This window comes from Cryptomeria japonica, chromosome 5 (genome assembly GCF_030272615.1).
Source record: "Cryptomeria japonica chromosome 5, Sugi_1.0, whole genome shotgun sequence".
Classification (NCBI taxonomy): domain Eukaryota; kingdom Viridiplantae; phylum Streptophyta; class Pinopsida; order Cupressales; family Cupressaceae; genus Cryptomeria; species Cryptomeria japonica.
In genome coordinates, this window is record NC_081409.1 from 307,848,618 (window position 1) to 307,865,152 (window position 16,535).

Genomic DNA, 16,535 nt, shown 5'->3' on the forward strand with positions numbered 1-16,535 from the left:
AATTTATCATCCTCTGTACTTTTGTGGGACCCTATTCAAATTTGAGTCCTGATTGGTAGGACTTGGATGCTCTAGGCATCATGGTCCCAAGACTAGGATGTTCTAGGTGCCATGGTCCTCCCAAAAGGGGCCCAAATTTGGACCCCACGACGGTCACACTTTGGAGGCGAGAAACCATTCTTTGTGTCAACCTACCTCAAATTTTGAAACATATTTAGTGCAGTTAGGTATAAAAATAAATCTTAGCCCCCTCATTTTGAGAGACAAGATCTCTCAAGTTGGAACTCAATTGCACTTTTGCAAATTCAACTGAGAAAGGAATCAAACATCTTCAAGCCAATGAAGGTGAGGTCAAAGTTTAGATTTCAAGCATTCATGATGGAATCAATGATCAAGACTTTATGAAGACATCCTACATGACATTATCAACCTTGGCATGAATACTTTACTGTAAGATTCATCAAGGTATCGAGTTTGAATTCAAGCATTTTAAATTTAGATCTAGCTTTGTCCTCAAAATACAAGATTTTTAATTTAGTCAATTCCATTATCAAGTTTAATTTTAATTCAATTTAATGGTTAATTCTGAACCTGAGGATTGAAGTAAGGCAAACCCCCATCAACAACACCATTTTCCTTCTTTCTATGTGCAAGTGATAAATCCATGAGCCATGAACAAAGATTTTGACAGAGTTGACAATGACGATCAATGTTGGCATTTACAAAGGCAAAAATCAAAAGACTAGGTCACTAATTGCCACATCGTCTCGATAATTTTTGACAATCTTCTAGGAAAATATTTTGAGCTACATCTTAATTTCAAAAGATTCGTGTTTGTTTGCATCTAACATCAGGGACCAAGTTACTTATTGTCACACGATCCTGAACTTTCGGGCCAAATTTGCTATCATAGGTGTTCTTATGTTTGTTCTACTTAGACTTATCTCTATGTCTATAAGTTGTTGTTCCTGCTATTTTATGTCAATTTTCCATCATTTACCCTAGATCTAGCTTCCAAATTACACTCTCTCAGTTGCATCTTCAACTCAATAAAAGGGAACAAAACTCAATCTACATTCAACCCTCTTATTAACATAATTGAGGTTGGATATATTAAGTCTAATCTCCTTTTAATGTTTTGCATGGAAATAAGTGGGGTTTCCTAGTTTACATTTTCTTATCTTGTAAATGTTCTTACTCCATTTCCATCCATTACATTTTGGTGAAGTTTACATTCTACTTGCATTAATTCTGCTTTTTTATTGTCAAATCTTATTTGTATGCAATTAATCAAATCATATTTTCAGTACTATATGCACTTAATTTACATCAAGTTAAGAGTTTCAATTCACAAAAACCATATTTTGTTTTAATAAAATTGACTTGCGGGTCACATAATTTATGATTTATATGTTTAGGTCTGATTGTTATTGCATATCATTTTTAGATTTAGAGGCATTTCATAAATCAATAAATCAATTTTCTTTATTCACTCTTTTGGCAGGCGTGCATTAATTAAGGCCAGATTCTATACGCCTATTGCCATGGAAGGGGGGGGTGGGTGGGAGCCCAAAATCAAGCAACAATGGGGCGTGGCCAAGCGGTAAGGCAGCAGGTTTTGGTCCTTCAACGATGGCCCAACATCCTGCAGTTAACCCAACAGGAGCTGGGTCCCCTATCTTATTTACTGTTCCGAAAGATTCGATTCATTTGCTCCTAAGTCCTCTGCTTTTGACACTCCCATTGATTCAAATACTTATTCCTTACTATTTAGTTGCTCAACCTGTTGATCGGACTCGAGCGGGAGAGAGACGAGGCCCGAACGTGCCGGGGCGATGAGGCAAGGGTCCTTACCGATGTAGTAGGCCATAGCCTGGCCACGATAACTCGATAGGGTTTGAGCGGACCCACCAACAACATCATCAGTAAAACTCCCTCCACCTAACTGGGAATTTAATTTAGATGGCTTCTCTGGATATCACCCAGTCGAGATAGCTGGGGGAGACAATCCATGTATACTATTCTCGCACTAACTTTTCAACAGTTACACCTACTTGTTCAACACTATATTTTGATTATGCTCTCCTAATCTAGCGTCACCCTACAATTCTATGGGGGGCGTAATATGATGGCTCGGTCTAGGATGAGGGGTTTTAGGTCGAGCACTCAACTCCAATAGATCTCGTATCGACGCCTAAGGAGAGGTAAACAAATGCTCTTCGAATTGGTACCTAAATCCTAGTTAGTTCCTGCCACCTATTCAATCAGCCGAAGGAAGGTAAAAAAAAATAGAAGTAGTTAGGTCCGGAAACATATTATATACGGAACATGCTCTAGTTGAAATAGACTATTCCCTCCCGAGACAATCTCCTCCAGAGGATTGGAGCACGTGGCTACGAACCACGATGTCGGCCATCCCGCTAGCCGATTCACTTTGCAGGGTGGGAGGGCCCCTCTTATAATAGTGGAGTTGCTCAATTGGGAGTGACTACACGAAGGTTTAGGTTCATTTTGTTTCTTTAAATTTCTTTTGTTAAGTATCTCCCTTAGGGGAGACTTAACTAACGAAGACGAAGGAAAGCGGATCCTTGGGCACCTAGGAAGAGAAGCCCTATGGACAAATCAATTCTTGGTGTGAAACCAAGCTGTCGCAGGAGCCAAACCCCACTCTCCTTCTCTATCCTGAACTGCTGGAGCTAATACTCGGCCACCCTTTCATCAACTAGAAAGGTAGTTGATCGAGTGCCTCAACGAAATAGAACCGCGATCCGTCGCCAAAGTCGATAGTGTCCCCAACTCGAATTAACAAGATATAGAACCCTCTAAGCAAAGGAAAGAATAGTTTAGTTGACCCATGACAATAATCTACCTCCATGCAAGGGGGGGTAGTCATATGATCTCAACTTTTTCAATAGCATCGATCCGGGTGGTTGGATCGCCCTACTATCTATAGGCTATGCAGGGTGGCGTGGGTGGGAGGCTTTATCCCCCCACAATTAATCTACCTCCACGTGTGTGGGGATGGGTGGGGGGCTAAAGGGCTCCCTCCCACCCCGGGGTTGGGTGGGAGATATAGACGCAGTCAAGTGTCTAAAGACCCATATGACCTAAACTTTTTCTCAACACAAGCATCAGCTTACAAAGGATCCAGTAGTTGAAGCAGTTGATTGAGATCGATATCCAAAGACCTAGTACCTGTTGATGATGCAAGTGATTCAGTAGATCCAGCACCAGAGCGCCCACAACCATTTCTCTTCCTTCCACCACCCCTACTACTTGAAAGGGGTGGGCATCTCCTCCCACCCATTCTATCAACAATGGCCCCAGATTGGGTATATCCAGATTAGGCCCAATCCGCAACCTGGGGTTGGGATATAAATTTCCCACCGGGGCTTCCGGACTAACCCCTTTGTCCTTGGGGTTGATCCTCTAGTTGGCCACTGTTGTATATTGACGGGGTCCGAAAAGCCCCATATAGAATGGAGAGAAAGGGGGAATAGAATGGCGGGAATGGTTCGACTTTTGATACGATATTAAACTACGAACGATACGGCTCGACTTTTCTTTCGTCGCATCACAACTCTCCTTTCATTGCATCTTTAGGCCGAGAAAGCGTATTGAATGAAGGCCCCGAGTCTATGAAATGGAATGGGATCGAAACGGCTCTCTCTCCTTTTGTCGCATATTTAGGCAAGGCTTTCTCACCGCGCATTGAATGATAGGCCCCGGGTCTATGAAATGCATTGAATGCTTCAGTCTCACCCCCCCTCTGTAAGATCAGAAATAGCGCATTGAATGAAGGCCCCGGCGGAGCGGCAAACCCTCGGAAGACCCTTTTGTCCTCCCACCCACCCCCGGGGCTCCAACCGGCACGAACGGAATCAAGGAACCACACCCAACCCCAGGAAGCTAAGAATACAGATTTTATCTGTCATTTTCCCCTACAATTCTATGGGGCGATTCTAGATCTATTTTAGCGCCCCTACCATTCGCCCCTACAATTCTATAGGCACTTCAGTCAAGCCCTAAAATGTTCTAGCGTATTCTAGCAAGCTAATGAATTCCACATTAATCTCCCTCAGTCCAGCTACCAGGAGAAAGGTCTGGGAAGTGACCAACAACTAAACTAGCAACGAAAGTACATAGACCACCTAATTGACACCAACGAGTAAAATCTCCTTGTGCTTCAGGACCCCATAATAGCAGCAAGTTCTCTTCGTTCAAAAGAAGGGTGCTTATTTAGAAAGCAAATAGTTCGAACCACTCGCCCTATAAATGACCTATCCAGACTATGGGGGTGATAATCACCCAGGGCGAGGGCCCCGTCCCCCTATGCCCCAACCACTGTTTCATTCCATTTACGACCAACACCCGCCTTTTCTATTAATAATCATTCGACGACTGCGCTGCTTCACAATTCGTCCTCACTTTGTTGCTGGACAACCAACCAGGAAGGGTTTTCTTTGGCTGGTCTCTCCTCTTCAGTTGTCTCACCCATCTACAGTTTTTAGATGATACCCTCGCACGCTTCAGTCAATGGTGGTCACTCTAAGCTTCTTCTAATTAGTACAGCGAGAAAGAGACCAAGCATAACTAGAAATCAGCTCGCTAGCCCTTTAGAATGGTAGGGGGCTAGAATAAGGCTGGGTGGGCAATTTCAGAAAGAAGTTAACACAATCAATAAATCAATTTGCTTTATTCATTCGGTGATCAATCATTTTCCAAAGAAATTACATTATTTAATCATACATATATATTGTATTACCAAAAATATTATGAGTTCAAACATTTGCATAATTCAATATTTCCTTCAAGTTGTGCATGATTTTTATTACCCTTTCACCTACATATATCCAATATTCCAATGAGAAGAAGTTATAGACTAAGGGCTTTCCAAAGTTTAAATACCAAGAATGTGGAGCCCAAGTTGACTCACTATTCCATATGAGTGTTGGTACTTCTTCTAATCCCATACAAGACATACCTAACATTATGGAGAACAATTCCCCTCATTCTTCTCATGATGAGGATGATTCACTAACTAGGGTTACTAGTCACCAATTGGGGAAGCTTGACAATGAGTTGGATAAGCTTCAACAATGGATGGGTCAAGAAAATCTGAATAGTGAGGCAATCTCCTTGATTGAAGGGTTAAAGAGAATGGTTCAAAGTGATGTGATAGGTGTGGAAGTGTTACGTGGCATTGCTCATATTATTGATACCAATATTATGCCAATAAAAAATTGTGTCAAATCTCTTGGTTACTTTGATCCTATAAATCAAATTGAGCATTCCATTCTTACACCTACATCCTTTCCTAATATGTATACATATACATCTTCTATCCTAGCTACCTCTACACAAAATCTTAATCCTACACATGTGTTAGTCATGGGGGAAATCCTATTAATCAATACTCTTACATACCTCCTTTTGTGAGCCTTCCATTTATTTCCCAATCATATCATATACCCACATATCATAATGTTCCACCTCCTTATTCTCAACCTCTACCTACTGATCACAATATTACACCTCCATCACAATCCAACAATGTCAAATTCCAATTCATCCATTGAAGCTACTATCAATAATCTATCTCAAAGTGTCTCATCCTTACAACAACAATTGGCTTCTTTAACCCAATCTAAGTTCGATGTCCCTGCATATGATGTAGCTAGCCCACTATCCAATAATGTGGTTCATGTGGTTGCTCCTAAGAATGTAGAAATTACCCAAAAGGAGTTATATAATGGAAAAGGTGACCCCTTGACTTGTGTGAAAACATTCCAAACCTTGTGTAGTGATTTCTCTCATGATCATAGACTCATGTCAAAAATACTTCCTTGCACTTTTAGAGATAAAGCCTTGCAATGGTATTTATCTTTGCCTCCTTATTCTATCACTTCTTTTTTACAATTGGATAATGTGTCCATTCAACAATTTCAAAATAACATTGGTCCTCAAATTAATTGGACTAATTTGATTCATTGTAAACAAGAACTTAAAGAAAAAGTGGTTGATTTCATTGGTAGATATAAACATTTACATTGACAAATTGCTTATCATGTGCCTCATGGTGATGTTCAAATAATTTTCATTACTAATTTACAAAAGGATATTATCTAGATAAGCTTCTATTTTTTGAATTAATCTTTCATGCAATTGTGTGTAGTTCTTCATAACTATTAGCTTCAAGTGAGCCAATTTTAATACTCTTCTTCAATGACTCTGGTTGATAAGAATGAGAGCGCTCAACAATCATTCAAAAATTCTCAAAAGAAAATTGAAGTCTTCATCAAGATCAATGACAACCCTTCCAATCATATAAACACACAAGTGGCAACCACAACATCAGTTGTGGCCCCTTTATCTAAATGCTTTAGAAAATAATTGACTACTCTTTCAGAATCATTTCTTAGTATAATGCTTAGATTGATGAATGCAAATGTGTTGCAACTTCCTCCCCATCAAAACTATAGATACCTCTAATCCTCTACCACCTTCCTTTGACCACAAATCCTATTTTTAATACCATAATCAAGCCAATCATAATATATAAAAGTGTTACAAGTTAAGGAATAAGATCCAAGACTTTATTAATAACAATACCATATCTATGGGAGACGTGAATGATAAAGGAAACAAGACCGTAGCACCTCCTAATCAAAATCTACAAATCTTTACTAATCCTTTGCCTTCCTATTCTGGAAATGTGGTTGAGTTTAAAAAACTTAGCTTTACTTTTAATTATTTAGGCATATAATCTAACAATGTTGTGAACCTTATTGAAAAACCCAAACCTAAACCTTAACCTTGCATCACCTTTGATTCTAGGGAGACTATTAAGGCACTCGATGGACCATTATACATTATTGTGAAGATTAATGGAAACCTCTCGCGTGGAGTGCTCATTGACCCAGTATGTATCGTGAATGGTATCACTAAAGAACATCTCTTTACTCAACAATTTCGTAATGAAACATATGATAAATCCGATGTTATGATCAAGGTGCATGATGGTTTCACTTGTCCTACTATAGGTTTTATCACTCTTCTGATTGAGGTTGGTACTATTGCAAATATGAGTTCTTGTTGTTATTGATGTCAAACTTGTTGATCTAGATAGGTAACTTGGTGATATCCTTGGTTCAGATGTGTTTGGAGCAGGTAGTAGTACACTAACAGGGGAATTGTTAAGTTGTCATGCAGATGGTTGTTGATTGATTGTAATCACTTCCAACGGTATATCAAGTGGTAATATATCTTTTTCAGAGATTTAGAGATTATCTTCATGATCTACATATGGATTTATGTCCTTATGAGTTCAGGTGTACAATGATAAACCAATAGCATACAAGAATGTGTTGCATTCCTATGTCTTCACATATTTGGTGATGTGGTTTGTTGATTTGTGTTTGTATATATCAATTAATTCTATGTTGAGCATTTGTAAGTGTGGTTGGAGGTCCACATTATTGCCTGAGCAAGTTGTGTTGGTGTGTCTTAACTGCTTTATCATTTGGAGGTGGCCTATAATGTTTTGGTCTATGTAGTAGCATGTGGATCTATAGGTGATGATTTGGGATGGACAAGAAGGTGTGTTGACATGGTGTGATGCCTTGCATGTTTCATTTTTCCTTTTGCAATGTATTGAATTCTATTTTTGGGTCGATTATTTTGATTCTACACGTTACATTTAATTAGGTTGACCTAATTGATGTTGTTTTGGTTGCAAATGGTATACAAATGAAAAAAAATTATAGATGGAGGCATAAGTTGTGAGTGTTATGCAAAGCATTTTTGAAGTTATTTAAAGATGCACAGGTATAGTAGAACAACAATGAAGACAGTTTCAGATGTTTTTTAATAAAGAATTGTAATCAACATATTAGTGGATGTGGTTGTCTACAGTTCAATCACTTTTATGTCTCTTTCGTATGTATGCCTTGAAGAAATAATCTTTAGTGTCTGCAAGTCTTTGTATCTTACCCTCAGGTTGTGCACCTTAGTTTTGTAAGTCTACATTAGGGGTAGTGAGCTCCTTGGCCATAAGCCTAAACATTATAACCTACTCTTTTATATCGTGAGATAATTCTCATCATGTTTTTTTCCCTTATTAGGGTTTCCACATAAAATATTGGTGTTCATGTGTGATTGCATTTGTGTTTTTTGGTTCTTTACTTCTGCACATGTGGTAAATGCAATGAATGGTAATTGAGTATTTAAATTAGTTAAGTTTTGATACATGTCGATTTAACCCCCCCCTAGCATCCACTTGTGTTCAACAATTGGTATTAGAGCTTGGCTCCTAAAGAAACAGTCTGACTAGGGTAAATTCGGGATCTAAACACTATGATTGGACCTAAAAAAGACTTGGATGTGGTTGAACAACATGAGTTGGGCATTGATGTTGTAGTGAATATGGATGGAGAATTGTATCAGATCTAGATGAAAGAAAAGATAAGTGAAAGAAAGCAGAAGAGAAAATTTCCTATCTGAGAAATCTACTTGATGAAGGAAGGAAGACCATTGATGACCTTGAAACAAAGTTGCATGAAAAAAATGGAGAATGCATCAAACTTGAAGAAGAAGTGAACATATTGAGGAAAGAGCTGAAATAAGATAAAGAACAAATTAACAGGGGCTTGAAGTTTAAAGGTGGCAATGAAATGCCTGATGTGATGTTGAGTGCTCAAAAGAAAACACAAGATAAAAGTGAACTTGGTTTTGGAAAAGGTGAAAACTCTAAGACTCCTAGTAAAGAAGATAAAGGCAAGGAAAAGGTCAAGGATGAATTGATGAAACCTAATTAATATCAAAGGATATTCACTCCAATTCAGAACAAGAAGATTTTCAGGAGACCTCCTCCCACTCAAACTAGGTATTCATCATCCTTTAACGGTAACTTTTTTACATGAAATAAGTGTTGAATGGTTGAATGGACCGTAATATTGAGAGGGGGGGGGGGGTGAATTGGTATTCCCACATCACATAATTTTTTTTTGATATTTAAAACTTAGAAAATAATCTCATCAACATGAATCAACAAATGCAAAATAAGTAAACAACATAACCACAAAATGAACACTAGATTTTTATATGTGGAAAACCCAAATGGGAAAAACCATAGAGAGGGTTAACTCTCAATATAATATAACTAGTTACATGGTGTTTATAAAAGGGGTCACTCACTGCCTGATTACAATGTGACTCACTATTGGAATGCTCACTTCAATAGAAATAAATGAATTGAGCAAAATTGCATCTCCAAATGCATGAGGTCAATTCCAAGATAAGCTCAGATAACAACTCACAACAGATCTGATAGGGGATCTCTCCAACTTGTCCACAACTACCTGCAACAAATCTAGTAAGGGATTACTACAACACTATCTACACTCTGTCAATTCAACTGCTTGTAGTAAATCCGGTGAGGGATTACTGCAACATTGTCTTCACTCGCACTCTTCCAAATACACCTTCACTCTTACACATACATCATACTCTACTATTCACACTACACATTGCTCGCATACTACTACTTCTCTCCTTACTCTCATACCTTGCATGCCACTACTCTATCTCTCACACACTTCATACTCTGCTATGTATATCACACATCCACATATCTTATATATATACCAGTAAGCACATACACAAAGATAATATGTCAGCCAAGCAAAAATGAATTACATAATAATACATTGCTCGGATCAACACATTACCAAAATATGTTTTGATCAAAGAAAAGGGTAACCAAGTCGGCCTTCATAGATCTTTTACATGCTTCAATTACTGAAACACATGCCTCAATTACTGAAGCAAAACAAGGGTATATCAAATCCAAAGATACAAACCCATAAGCACAAATTCCAAGCATAACAACTCTTATCTTCAAGATTTAGATGCCACTGATTCTAGAGCATAAATCATAATTTAATATAAATATTCGATAATACAATAGACACAAATGATACCAAAACTTGATACAAACCATGATAAGCAAAACACAAGTTCTAGGAGAAGAGGATCTTCCAAAAATAACTCCAGTAGATCATACATACTTAGCTGCTTAGTATTTGTTCAATATCACTGCTATGCTTACTACATACATTATCACTACTCTACTAAATATGCTACATCCAATCTTAACCAGATCACCGGGTTTGACATAAATGATAACATTCACACAGATTAATAGTCTCCCCCTTTGTTGTTGATGGCAAAACATCTAAAAAAACCAATCTCAAAAGCATGTCCGCATGAATATATGCATATAACACCCCCTTGTACTAATATCACCCATATATCTCCATTTACCTTTCTCCTTTTCCTTTACCTCTCTCCCTTTCCTTTACCTTTCTCCCCCTTTGACATCAAGGACAAAGGGTACCTTCAATCAACAAACAAAAAGAATGTCAAAATTGTATACCAAAAAGATTTCTTAATTGCTCTTCTTTTGGCTTCGGAAGGAGAACCTTCCAAGAATGCACAACCAGTTTGATACTTAGTGATAAACTTATGGTTTCAACTAATAAATCTATGGCATTAGTTAAACTATCTAGAATGGACAGATTCTACTCATACTCAAATACATCATCAATCAATGTTGAGAAGCGTTCCAGTTTAGCCTCAACAATTTTTTTAACTCTCTAGAAAATGCTCACATAATTTTCCTTCTGCCTTTGCAAAGATAACAACTCAGACTATGGGGAATTTACCTTCTTCCTTTGATCACCATCTTTATCACTCTGAAAATTAAATGTCTTACTAATAGAATTCAACTCTTCTTCAACAGATTCGACTTTTTCTTTGAAATTCGCCATAGTTGTCGATCATTGGAGACAATACATGTACACTTTGTTGGCACTATTGATACATTCCTTCGTTTCACTAATGCATTTTGATAAAGTCCTCTTAACATCATCACATTTCTCCATCATATTTTGCACATCATTTGCCTCTGCCTCTGAAACATCTTTTTCTTTCTCTGCAACCTCCAACTCTTCTTCAGCCAATGGAGACTTTGAATCATCTAACTCAATTACATCTTCCTGTTTTAGTTCTTTCTTCGTGTTCTCAAGTTTCGAAGAACCATAAAACATTATATCCTTCAACTTCCTCTTTCTTGAGGCTAGACTCTCCTTAGCAGAACCGGTAGTAGGGGATACCGAATTGATACACCAAACCTCCTGAAATATCTTAAAATAATCATCACATGCTTCAAATCTCTTTTACAAACCATTTAGAGATCAAAAAATCTCTTGCAACTGAGACTTGAGGCTCCCACAACACATTTTCCTTCATCGGTAAAGATCCCAAAAAATACATTTTCAAACATACAAGCAATGATCCAAACTGGAAGGGGTAACCCTAATATTTTGTCATTTTGATATTTTCTAATAGTTGATTCTTCAAAAATTCACACAAATCAAAAACTACATCTTCCATAGCAAGCATATGTGCAACATACACATAAATGGCTGAGGTATAACCTTCACTATTTCTGAAGTAAATTTTATATGAGATATTGTATGTAACATATCTCACCATGGGATTGATGGCTTTGTCAATCAATTGTTCTCTCGGGGTCTCATGTTACTCTAGTTAGAGTTTCAACTTCCTTATTCTTTACAGTCTTTTTAATCAATACATTCCCTTTGTCACATAAACTAGTAATAGCTAAATGATATCATTAGAAATCATATAGGATTTATCCAATATGATGCAATAATTCTCTACTCAACTTAGGATAAGCTTGATCCGATATTCATTATCAAACCAAGGGAATTCACTCCATAAATCCAATCCTTTCTAACCTAACTCCTTGACCTTTTGCAAATCTACTTCACTTAAACTACTTTCCTTCTTTTTGACCTTTTCAGTATCAAATTCATCTAGTTGTACCTTTTCCAAAGTTTAAAATTTTTTGTTGCTCAATTACTCGATGATTATCTTTTATTTTGTGATGTGAACTCCTTCTCTGCTTCTCTTCTCTTCAACTGTTGCTTCAATCCTTAAACTCTTTTCTTTACATAATGTAGAAAACAATCTCAAATTCTCATATTTATCTTGCCAATTACTTCTAGGGTTTTGCGACCAAAAAGTGTCTTGTCAATGATGTCAGCATATTCAATTACTAGATTACATATCCACCATAGTCATATGCTCGACCCAAGACATGAACTACTTTGGAAAGGGGGGATGAAAGATTTTCCTTGATAGCTCCCCCTGAGCTAAAGCAATAAGCTTAGTTATCGAAGGAAGAGGTGCCTACATCGGATTATGGTATATCAAGATTGCTTTCATTGTTTACCTCCTTTCTCCATACCATAACTTCCTTTTTCTTCGATTGACTAGACTTGACCACATTCTTCTCCATAGAATTCTCCATACCAACCTCATTTTTTTACTTATTAACAAATATCTATATTGCTTGCACTTATAACATTTGATGTTCCTCTGCACTGAATTTTCTAAATGTGTTCTAGATCTGCACTAATTAACTTCGTAACCATAGCCATTGCATAGGTTAAAATATACATGAAAGTTATTGTTCATACTATTCATTCCAATCGAATAATGGTTCTGACTCACTGCATGATTTCTATAGTAATTTGTTTTATGACCAAACTCCTTGCAATTGTAACATTGAATGCTTCTACAATATACAACCTTATGACCAAACTTATTGCATTGAAAACAATAACCATTAAATGATGGGTACCTTTGTGCATTTGGTTGACAAACAGGTGGTCTTCTTGTAGTAGATCTATGATTCCAGATTTTGCTTGCATCTTCAGGTTTCTTCTATGCTTCTACCTTAACTTCCTTGCCTTTATCTTTGTCATTTTAATTTGAACATACACTGGTCTGAAATCCTAGTCCAATCTTGTCTACATGAGCTTTCCGCATGTTAATCAAATCATCTAGTAGTTTGTTGTTTTCAAGAACTTTAGTTTCTACCTTCAGCTTCTTCACTTCTTGTTCCAACTTCTCACATTATTTAGTCTTTAACTTAATTGAATCTTTTAGGGTTTCTTCTATCTTGTTCTTCTCCTCAATTTTTAACATCAAATATTTAACAGTTTCATTCACCTGTTTTAACTAATTATTAAATTCCATATGTCTCAACTTGAACTTTCAGATTTGTTTTCTCAGCTTCTACACACATTCATTTGCTACCTTCACATTTTCTTTCAATTCTTCATTCCCAGATTCTACACTTTCCAAATCTTCAAGAGTTGTCTTCAATTCTTCATCCAAATGATATTCTTTGGTCATACTTATCGGTGCCATAATTCAACCAACAAGGATTTCACTCAATCGATTAACCTAGAAAACAAGGGACCAAGCTCTGATACAAATTCTTGAATGGTTGAATGGACCAAAATACTGAGACGGGGGGTGAATCAGTATTCCCACAACACAAAACTTTTCTAATATTTAAACCTTAGCAAATAATCTCATCAACATGAATCAACAAATGTAGAATAAGTAAACAACATAACCACAAAATGAACACCAAATTTTTATACATGAAAAAACCAAATGAGAAAACCACAGAGAGATAACTCTCAAGATAATATAACTAGTTATATTGTGTTTACAAAAGGGGTGACTCACTTCATGATTACAATGCGGCTCACAGCCGAAATGCTCACTGCAATAGAAATAAATTAATTGAGGAAAATTACATCTCCAAATGCATGAGGTCAGTTCTAAGATAAGCTCAGACAACAACTCACAGTAGATTTGGTAAGGGATCTCTCCAACTTGTCCACAACTACCTATCGCATATCTAGTAAGGGATTACTGCAACACTATTTGCACTCTATCAATTCAACTTCTTGTTGTAGATCTAGTGAGGGATTACTGCAACATTGTCTGCACTCGCACTCTTCCACATACAACTTCTCTCTTACACATACATCTATAAAGGGTGTAGCGTCATAAATTGTACGCACTTGCTAAAGCAGTACAATTTCACACCTAGTTTAGCACCCGCCTTGGCGCCGTTTGCGTTTTGCATTGCATTTCTCCTTTAGCACTTAATTAATCAAATTAATTAGGTCTAAGGTCCTATTTCATCGTCCTCCACATCATAAAGTTGGGCCCTTTCATTAAAGTGTGCCCCTTTCATTTTATTCCTCCAATACATCATTTAATCAAAAACCCTAATTAGGTCCTATTTTGAACTTGGGGGCTTGATTTCGGGGGTCAAAACATCTCGAAATCACCTGTAACTTTGGGATTCTCTTTAAAATCATCATATCCGACGACCCTGAAAATTTGGTGAAAAGTTGTCGGGACCATGGCGCCCGGAGTGCACACGGTCCCGAACATTTTTCCCAAAATTTTAGGAGCGCGATCCAATCACAAAATAAAGCTTAACTCCAAGAAATTGGCGGGATATTCAATCTCTAGGCCGGCCAAAAGTTGGATTTAAGACCTAGGGTTTCATACATAAGAGCTCTCTTTCTTCATTGGAAAGGATCGAAATTTTGTTTTCAGGACCTTCTATGCAACGAAAGAGCAGATCTTTGAAGACTTCAACAACATTCAACATCCATCCATCAAGCATCCATCAATTTCATTCATCCATTTAGGGCTTTGAAGGCATTGAAGAGCAATAAGGGATCACTGACTGAAGATTGGCTTGTACCCCCCCCTTGGGGTTGGGTATGATTTCATGTTGTTTTCATGTCTTTGCATAAGCTTCCTTACATCATTTGTATTCATACTTTAGATCACTCTACATCTTGATTTGGAGCATTTACATTTGTCATTTACAAGCAATTAGGGTTTACTTTCTAGGTTGCTCTAGTTTGCTTACTTGCATTTTAGATCTTGCACACACACAAGGTCTGCACACACACTACTTTTACAATACAACTTGGCTATTCGTGGAGGTAGAAATCACCAAAGCGGGGGTTTGACTAAGGCAAAACCCTATATAGCCGCCCAAACACCTTTTCAGATATAAGTGCAGATTTCGGGATTCAGACAACGCCGCAAGTTGCAGATCCGAAAGAAGCAGATGGAGACTGAACCATACACCAAGTTTCAGAGTAGAAGACCAGGACAGGGGCGTGGGGCGCCCTGGTCCTGCCAGGACAGGGGCGCTGGGCGCCCTGGTCCTCCTGACAAACAACAATTTTTAAGCATTTCCGATAGTTTTCCAGGTTGCAAAGTGGTAGTTTCAGGTGCAGTTTCAGGAACCGAATTAGGATAGTGGCACCCGCGCCCCCATCCCAAAACATTTTCACTCAGATTTTGACTCCGGGTACGCATCTGCATTCTTGTCTTGTCCTTGTGTTTGTAGCTTTCCATTATTTAAGTTCAATTCTGCAATCTTGTTATTAGTTCATACTTGCATTTTGGGGTTAGGAATTGAACTTGCATAATCTTATCTTTCAATTACAACAAAGGAATAGAAACCCTAATAGGTAGCCCGTGGCTCTCTCTTTCACCAAAAAGAAGTAGCCAATTGTGTGATACCTCTAGGCTCTTTCGTATTCCGTAATGTGTGTCAAAAGGTAGGATTAGGACATGTTAGCCTAGTCTCGCTTTTTCCCCCACACATTTTGGTGAACCCGACGTGAATCAAATTATTTCTTTCTCTCGCATTGCATTTGTTAGATCTAGATCTAGATTTAGTGTGTTTCATTTAAGTTTCATTTTCAAAAGAAAAAAAAAAAAAGAGTGTGTTTCTTTGTTTCTTTGCATTGTGTGTCTAAGTTTTATGTAACTTTTATTTCAAAATGTCGGATTTTTATTTGCAAGATGTTCATATTTATGATGATGTATGCAATTATGCCGATTATGAGTATAGCCAAGATGAATTAGATGAAGCTTTAGATGAGTTTTTGAATCCTAAAGAGGCCAAACCTTCATTTTACCAAAAACTCAGAAACCTTGTTACTATGCCATTTCGTTGTGATGAGAAAGATAAGTCGAATGGTTCCTCTCAAGGGTACATTCCTATCAACTCTTCCACTGAATCTAGTAACATGGTTGTTTTCAATAATCCCCTCTATGAGGAGATGTCTCCTTTTGAATCAAAAGATAAACCTTTTAATGGATATGATCATGCTTTGTTGGATGATGCTCTTGATGACTTTGTGGCTTTATCGAAATCCCTAAACAAGAACAAAACTTCTAAATTAGTTAACATGATAAACCTGAATGAGCATAATAAGCCTCTCTTTGAAGTCCAAGGTGCTTGTCCTTCTCCCACCTTTCAAGTTCCTAAATCACCTCTCCTTACTGTCCAAGGGGGGTATGATTCCTTTCTTACTCCAAATAAACCTATCATCACTGTGGAAGGAGGAAAACCTATAAGTCCTTATAATTATGCCAAACAATTAACTAGAGAGAGTTATCATGCGGTTGCCCATACTTATCATACTAGAAATAATAGGCAGCCTAATCCTCCTCCAGTTACTCTAGTTTCTCTTCCTAATCCTCAACCAATTCTTCCGCAAGCTCCACGTATTTCACAAGTTCTTAGTAAGGAATATGATCTCATA